The sequence below is a fragment of the Atractosteus spatula genome, chromosome 10, assembly GCF_055471065.1.
Source record: "Atractosteus spatula isolate fAtrSpa1 chromosome 10, fAtrSpa1.hap1, whole genome shotgun sequence".
NCBI lineage: Eukaryota > Metazoa > Chordata > Actinopteri > Semionotiformes > Lepisosteidae > Atractosteus > Atractosteus spatula.
The window spans coordinates 7,188,123-7,195,402 of record NC_142715.1 but is presented as its reverse complement, the minus strand read 5'-3'; the positions used below and the strand labels follow the sequence as shown (position 1 = coordinate 7,195,402).

The 7,280-nt window shown below is 40.1% G+C and overlaps 1 non-coding gene across 1 annotated transcript; it reads right to left on the bottom strand.

Annotated features, from left to right (window-relative positions):
* Positions 1-254: 254 nt before the first annotated feature.
* trnak-uuu (transfer RNA lysine (anticodon UUU)) lies at positions 255-327 on the bottom strand. Its single transcript has one exon. It is a non-coding gene; the product is annotated as a tRNA-Lys (tRNA).
* Positions 328-7,280: the final 6,953 nt, after the last annotated feature.

The following is a 7,280-nucleotide window of genomic DNA, read 5'->3' as shown; positions in this document are numbered from 1 at the left end:
CCTAACCAGCAGTGGGGGCTGGTGTTTTGAATGAGCCCGTTTCTTTGTCGAAGGATTATTAACTACTACTGATAGTTCTTTTCTTCTTATTACAGAGATTTCTGCATTGCAAGACAATTGACGATATAGATAAAGTCAAGTCTTGGCAAACGAAATAGGCACAGACGGGGTTGAACCCCGCGATTTTCGGTTTACGAGACCGACACCTTACCGATTTATAATGACGTTCACAATGGATTTAAGGAAAGCACAACTGCCTGAACAGGGACTTGAACCCTGGACCCTCAGATTAAAAGTCTGATGCTCTACCAACTGAGCTATCCAGGCTCCAGAAAAAGGTCGACACTGTCAGGATCCTCGCAAGTCACATGTCTCTTCTTGTGCCGAAGCGCAGTCGTACCTGACCCGTCTGGAACGACCACTGACAGACTTTATCCAGAAGTGAAGGCACCACTCCCAGTAGAATGTAAGAGAAATACAGTACGACATGAGGAGTCAAGGGGCTCCCACAATTCATCTTTCCTCACATTACACATTTTTTCACTAACATTTTGACCTTTTCACAATCAGATTTTTTCACATTTAATAATATCTTTTAATCAACAACATTTAAGAAAGAAAAGAAATGGAACATTTTTTGGAACAATAAACAACAAAAAACTTTCAATGTCTTGGTTGTATACATGTGCACACCCTTTATAAAGGGGGTTGCAACTGTGCTGAAATTTAACCAGTCACATTCCAGATCATGTACAAAGGTTATTTGCCTTTGCCAGACATCAATTGTATTGATTCTGATTAGTCCTAATTTATATCAGCTGATCTCATATAACCAACCAAACTGGGAGAACAAACGTTCAAACTGCACAGCGGAACATGAAAAGAAATCCGACTGCTGGTTGTCAGCAAAGAATGTCGTTACAAATTATCCACCGAGCTGTTTTATGTATCTAGCCACCTCTTTCCTTCCTACTTTGCAGTGAGCACAATTCTTTCCGTTTCTTCTTTTCTATTGTACTGCCCCTTTCCCCCATGTAGAGATGGATTCACAACCAAAACCCTGTTTTCACCCTGTGTTTCTGCAGCGTCAGTCTGTATGAGGAGCAGGTGTTCCACGGCTGCAGTGGTGCAATTGGTCAGCGTGCAGTACTTATACGGCAGTACACAGTGGAGCTATGCTGAGGTTGTGAGCTCAAACCTCACCTGGAGCAGTTTGGCCTGTGTCTTTAGCTACTGAAAGCAACTGATGAGTTTAGGTGCTGGAGATGAGGTTTAAATTCATTTGAAAGAAACAAGTAAAGGTTTATTTTATATCACACCGAAAGAAGGCTCCACTGCTGAAACGTTGTTTCCTGCTCGTTACAGCGTTTTTCCAGAAATACTTACAATTTGTGAAATTTGAAATACAATCTTGCTTAAAAATGCAGATGATTTTTTTCCCAAAAACCGTAAATGGAGAAAACCAACCCGTTTAAGTCTCTGTGGTACAATTGCTTAGTGCAGTCAGGTTGGGACTAAAATGATAGTAAGGTGTTGGTTCAAGCACAATCTGGCATGCCTTTCTCACTGATCCAACATGAACATCATCTAGGGAAGAAGTGGCATGTAATGTTTAATACATTATTGATAATTTATTGATAATTGGAGGGAATGCAAATGCTTTGCATGTATCGAATTACAGCACGTACAGATACAGCCATTCAAAATGGGTGGGGTATCTCGCGGTATACCCCGGTGGGCGTGTCGCAGTATCACGCAGTATCACGGGGTAAATTGTGTCATTTGACGTCATGCCAGAAAGTATCCGGCATCACCTTGTAAAACCGCCAGGAGGAGCCAATAAAGCTTAACCTCTCATGTACAGCATTTGAGCTTTTAAATTTAAACTGTGTATTACAGCATGTTAATCATCAGTCATTAAAATGTTGGTATATTTTATGAAAGCAAGATTGCTCAGTTGGACAAAAGTACACAACCTACCTTTATCAGAAATATTTATGCATCAAAGCCTTTACCAAAGATATTACTAATAGTATTAATAATGAATGACTTTGGACAAGCTGTATACTCAAAGTATAATTTCTTTAGCACATTTGTACAAGCACTTGGAATCTGTCCAAGCCCTACTTTGTCAGGCATTTTCTTTTACTGCAACGGACTTAAAAACTTCCTTGCTTTTAACAGGGTGTTTCATAATTTTTAACTACGAAAATTATTTAAACTGCTACACTTATCATTCAACTAGAGCTCAAAATATCAAAAGGATCCTCAAGAGCACAGCAAAGACTGAATTAAAAGATACTTGTATCAGATACATGAGAATCCAGGCTTTTTTATCAACGCTTTCTTTTCCGTATACCAGATATTATGGAACCACTTCAGAAGGGTGTCAGCCAGTCAGATTCCAGGAATCGGTACTTTAAAGAAAAAATACACACCGGTATTCCATTTCTCCCTAAACATTTTAAGCATCGAAGTATTTAACTAACATGTGAAATAGCATGTAAAAAAGTGGTAGTTTTAAGCTTTTCTGCTAATACAATATGGAATCGCGTATCTAAAAAAATTAATAACGATATGATTATATTCGTGTACTGCGACAGGGCTGTGTAGGGCTGTTTCACCTCTCTTTTCTTTGACTTCCCTAGTAGCCCACTGGTCTATGTGCCTGATTACTAACCTACAGGTTGTGTGTTCAAATCCAGCTGGCACTGTGACTTTTCTTTTAACAAACATTTCTTCGAAAAAAATAGAATAGCAATATTATGGACAATCAATTGACTTTTATATTTCTAAATTTCACAACATGATCGAATCTAAGTCATTTTTGATAACAATGAATAGTCATCTTCTTCCCTTCTGACAACGGTCCCTGCTTCTGCTTCCTGCTTCTATTGTGGGTGTGTGTGTGTAGGGGGGGGGGGATCCCTTCAGATCTCCCTTCAGATTTAAAAGGTTATTAATCATATCTTCGGTGTTGCATCTTACCAGTGCAGCAGATCTTTTGCTGCCTGGGTGGGTCAACTATCACAAAGCTTTAGAGAACCTAACATTTGTATTATCAACAAATTGTAAATTTGTAATAGAGTAAATTTTTATAGAGAAATGGAGGCTGTACAGTATGCGTTACAATATAAACATTTATATTGATTTAAATCGCGTTTTGATTTAAATCGCAAACGCGTGTTTAATTATGTGTTTTTTTTTAATCATAATCAGACAAATGCAACATAAATTGATACAGTATCTTTGTCTTCTAAGTATCTTAATAAACTTTCAGCATAGCTTTCTCCCCGTTTAGATTTATTTTTCTTGGGATTTTGGGATCAAACGTGGAAGGATTAGATTGTAATCGTTTTTATTTTTCAAATAAGTGTAATCTATACTAAAAAGCTGTTGACCACCTGCTATACAGATACATATTGTAATACTTTCGAGTTTGGATAGGACGGACACAAGAACTCAGACTTGCGGAGTTAAAGCAAGTTAAAGCCTTTATATTTCTTCTCCGTCACCACCTGCTAGCCCGGCTCTCCCGCGCCCCCGCCCACCAACAGCGCGAGCCAACACACCGCCCATGCGCCCGAGAGAGAGAGAAAAGAGAGAGAGAGTAAGACCGAGGGGTGCAGGAGCAGGGAACTATTTACAAGGAAAACGGATACCTGCCCAGACTGTACGCCCGCTTCACTGTGGGACAGTCGCACTGGTCGGCGGCCTTCCTAAACCCCGCCCTGACCACTTTCACTCCTGTCCTGCTCTTCCCCGCGCACCCCAGCCGGGCGCTCTTCGGCCTCTGCCCGGGGCGAATGTATATTTAGATATTTACATCCGGCGCGGCACCGACAGAGCGTCTGCATCTATAACTTAGTTTTTAAAATGAGTCAAGCAATATGAAGCATCTCCTTTTACTTTTAAGTCCCTTAATTATCATTGAGCACAGCTTTCTCACCACTTAGATTACTTTTTGATACCATCCTTACACAAAGCAGAAACTTCTTGTATTTTCTGATGACATACAGTACAAGTGGAAAGATTACAGATTTTAATCGTCTTTAATTTTGTTACGTTATACGTTTTAGGAAAGTTTCATCTATACAAACACCACAAAACTATTCTCGATTGTATTTCTGAATGTTATGTTACACCTACAGTAGTTCACTGCTTTAAATACATCGAATTAAGAATGTTAGGTGTAGCACTTTAGATCTTTTTTTCTGAACCAGGGAAAATCTGATCATGTTTCTCTATAACAATAATAAAAAACATTATTTTACATATCACCTTTAAAAGTGGTATCTCAAAGCAATACAGTAGATGTAAACCACAGATTACAAAGTAAATACCCAGACAAACACAAACGCATTTTTAATAAAATGCTTTTATTCATTCAGCAGAGAGAGAGAGAGACATCCAGCAGAGAGAGACACACAAACAGGTTTTCATTGACAAAAAGTAATTGTTTTTTTTACATTCCTCTTGTCTAACAGAAATGTTTTGTTTGTGGACAGACTGTCCACAAACGTGAGACTGTCTTTCTCAGACTCACATTCCCAAATGTCCCCCGCCCCGGCCAACAATCCTAGGAAGAACACGAAACAGTCTGTTAATAAAATTGTTACAATTTTGTTCGGTCAGTTCTTCCTCCCAGAATTTATAGATCGCATCGATCAGTTCCTGCTTTGTGACCGGCTTAGCAGTTTTCCGAACGTAGTCTTTCAGCGAATGCCAAACCATCTCTATCGGATTTAGATCTGGGGATTCGGCTGGAGTTTTCACCCAGTTCACTCCTTCTGCTACAAGCCTTGCCCTTGCTGCTGTGTGTTTCGGATCGTTGTCTTGAAAGAGACGGTGCCTTGATCCAAAGTGCTCCCTGATATATGGGGCGGCATGCTGTGTGACCACGACTTCCTCGAAGAAATCACGGTCCATAATTCCTTCGAAAATAAGAAGTGGTCCTGGGCCTCTTCTAGATATACCCCCCCAGACGTGAACCTTCAGTGGATGTTTGGGCTTTGGCTTGTCCACATATCTCCCCTTTTTGCAAAATGCCATTGTTGAAAACTGTTCCAGAGCCACTGTTGTTTCATCGGTGAAAAGTACATCCTGAAATGCCTCCCCCTGTTCAATCCATTGGAGCACTTGTTTGAGTCTTTCCTCTTTGTTTTTTTTGTTTTTTATCATGGGGCATGTGCTGGTTTTTCTGTATCTCCATCCAAGCCTCCTGCGCACTCTTCTTATCGATGTCGGACTCACGCTCGCACCGAGGTCAGCCCATAGCCGTCTTTGGACTTGCATCGCCGGTAGCTCATCATTTTCATCAGTCAGTTTGTCGATAGCTCGCACAATAGGACTTGAAAAAAAAGAGATCAACAGTTAGTTTTAAAAATAATGTGCGTAGTTGTATTTACATGCAAGAAAAGTATTTTTAGAAAGTTATTTACCTTTGAATCGTCCTCGGTTTAGATTCTCTTTGCCTCCTCTTCCCTTTATAATGTCGTCTCACTGTGCTTTCAGAAACGAAGATGTCCATCGAAGCCAAATGCTGTACAATGTCCCGTGTCGACTTCCCGTTTCTTTTCATCTTCATTATTTGGTGTGAGAGAGTCTTCGTGATTTTGGCCATTGTCCGTCTCCTTACGAAAGCGATACAGTGGTGCAGCTTGAATTCTGTACCTATATACTGTATGGTATGGTACAGATAAAACTTACACCATACCGATGAGCTAATACCAGGACACCAGGAAATGTGTCTGATGCATTAGCAAGTTAAAACAATTGTGTCGAAAACCTGGGCGTAACAGCTGTCCCTTTTTCTGATCACTCGCTCTCTGGATACACGTCTCACCTGTCCTGTTCTTTGTTTTCCTAATTTGCTGATTATGCCTGCTGCGATCCACTCCTACCCTCACACCTAAAGAAGACTATTTTAAATTTCTTGGAGCGGTTCATTGTGCAATTAACCCTTGTATGTGCTGTCCTTAAGGTGATATCACATAAAGGTTATACTGCTATTTAATTGGATACGCGATTAAAAAAAAATAAAAAAAAATTTTGAACCCCTGGCGGAACACATTCCATAAGAATCAGCGCTTTTATATATTGCCTTTAAAGGTGGCTTCTCAAAACGCTTTACAGGATAAAAACAACAATAACAGCAACAACAATAATATTGTATTTCATTGCACTTTGACAGAGCGTCCTTAAATCAACTGTTGACTCTTCTCTCTTTACTACTTGTTTGGAGTGACTGAGCTCCGCTCTGTACCACACAATGATCACCCCAGAGTCTCTGCCCCGGGTGATTTGGGGTTTTTTGACAGAGGGCAAAAAACTCTCTCTCGCTTGCCCTCCCCCCCCTGTGTATTGTCTGTTTTTTTGTGCTGTCCTTTGACAAAACAAGGCTCGCCAGATAATGTGAATCGAAACCTGTTTTTCTAGCTTTTAAAGCTAGACTTTAGCTTTTAAAGTCGTGCGATGTGTAAGCGGGAGCACATCATTATATCTTACATATGAAAAATACATAATATAGCTCCCAAACAAACGCAAACATGTTTTTAATAAGATGCTTTTATTCACTCATAATCTGACAATTTCAGGAAGACTAAGGAAGGACTAAGGGAATTGTCATCTGTTGTTGAAGCTCTGTGAGCTCGGTAACTTTGAGACCACATGTTATTCCAGGTTGTTTGAATCGCCACAATTCAAATAGAGAAAAAAGAGCTGACTGACAAGATTTAAGATGTGGCTGTCAATGTTGGATTAAAAAAAACGCATTGCCCGACGTTTGTTGCATTGCTTGAAAAATAACTTTATTTCGAGAGACTGGATAAGTAATTCAAGTGTTTTTTTTTAACTTCCTGAAAAACAAGTAATAATTTAACTATATGTGCAAATGTTTTATGATATGTCGCTGTTGTGAATGTCTGTGGACATGTGCTGGCTGGACAGGAGGCTCTACTGTACACAGAGAGGGTCGGGAGGAGGGGACAAGCCGATACATACTCTTAGAGTTTGATTAATAGGGAATATAATACAAAAGTATAGTACTAAAAATAAGATACACTCTACAGACATTCACAACGGCGACTGTCTGAAGATAGGACACAGCGGCTCAGGCACCCGCTGAATGGAAAAGGGGCACTTTAATGTTCTGTATGGCTAATACTAAAGCCAATTGTTACGTCCCAGTGTGTGTTCTGTGTGTGTTTTTTCTGTTATGTCCACACTGCTGACCCTTGATTGTTCTCCCTTCCCCATTGGCCAACCATCACACCACTGTT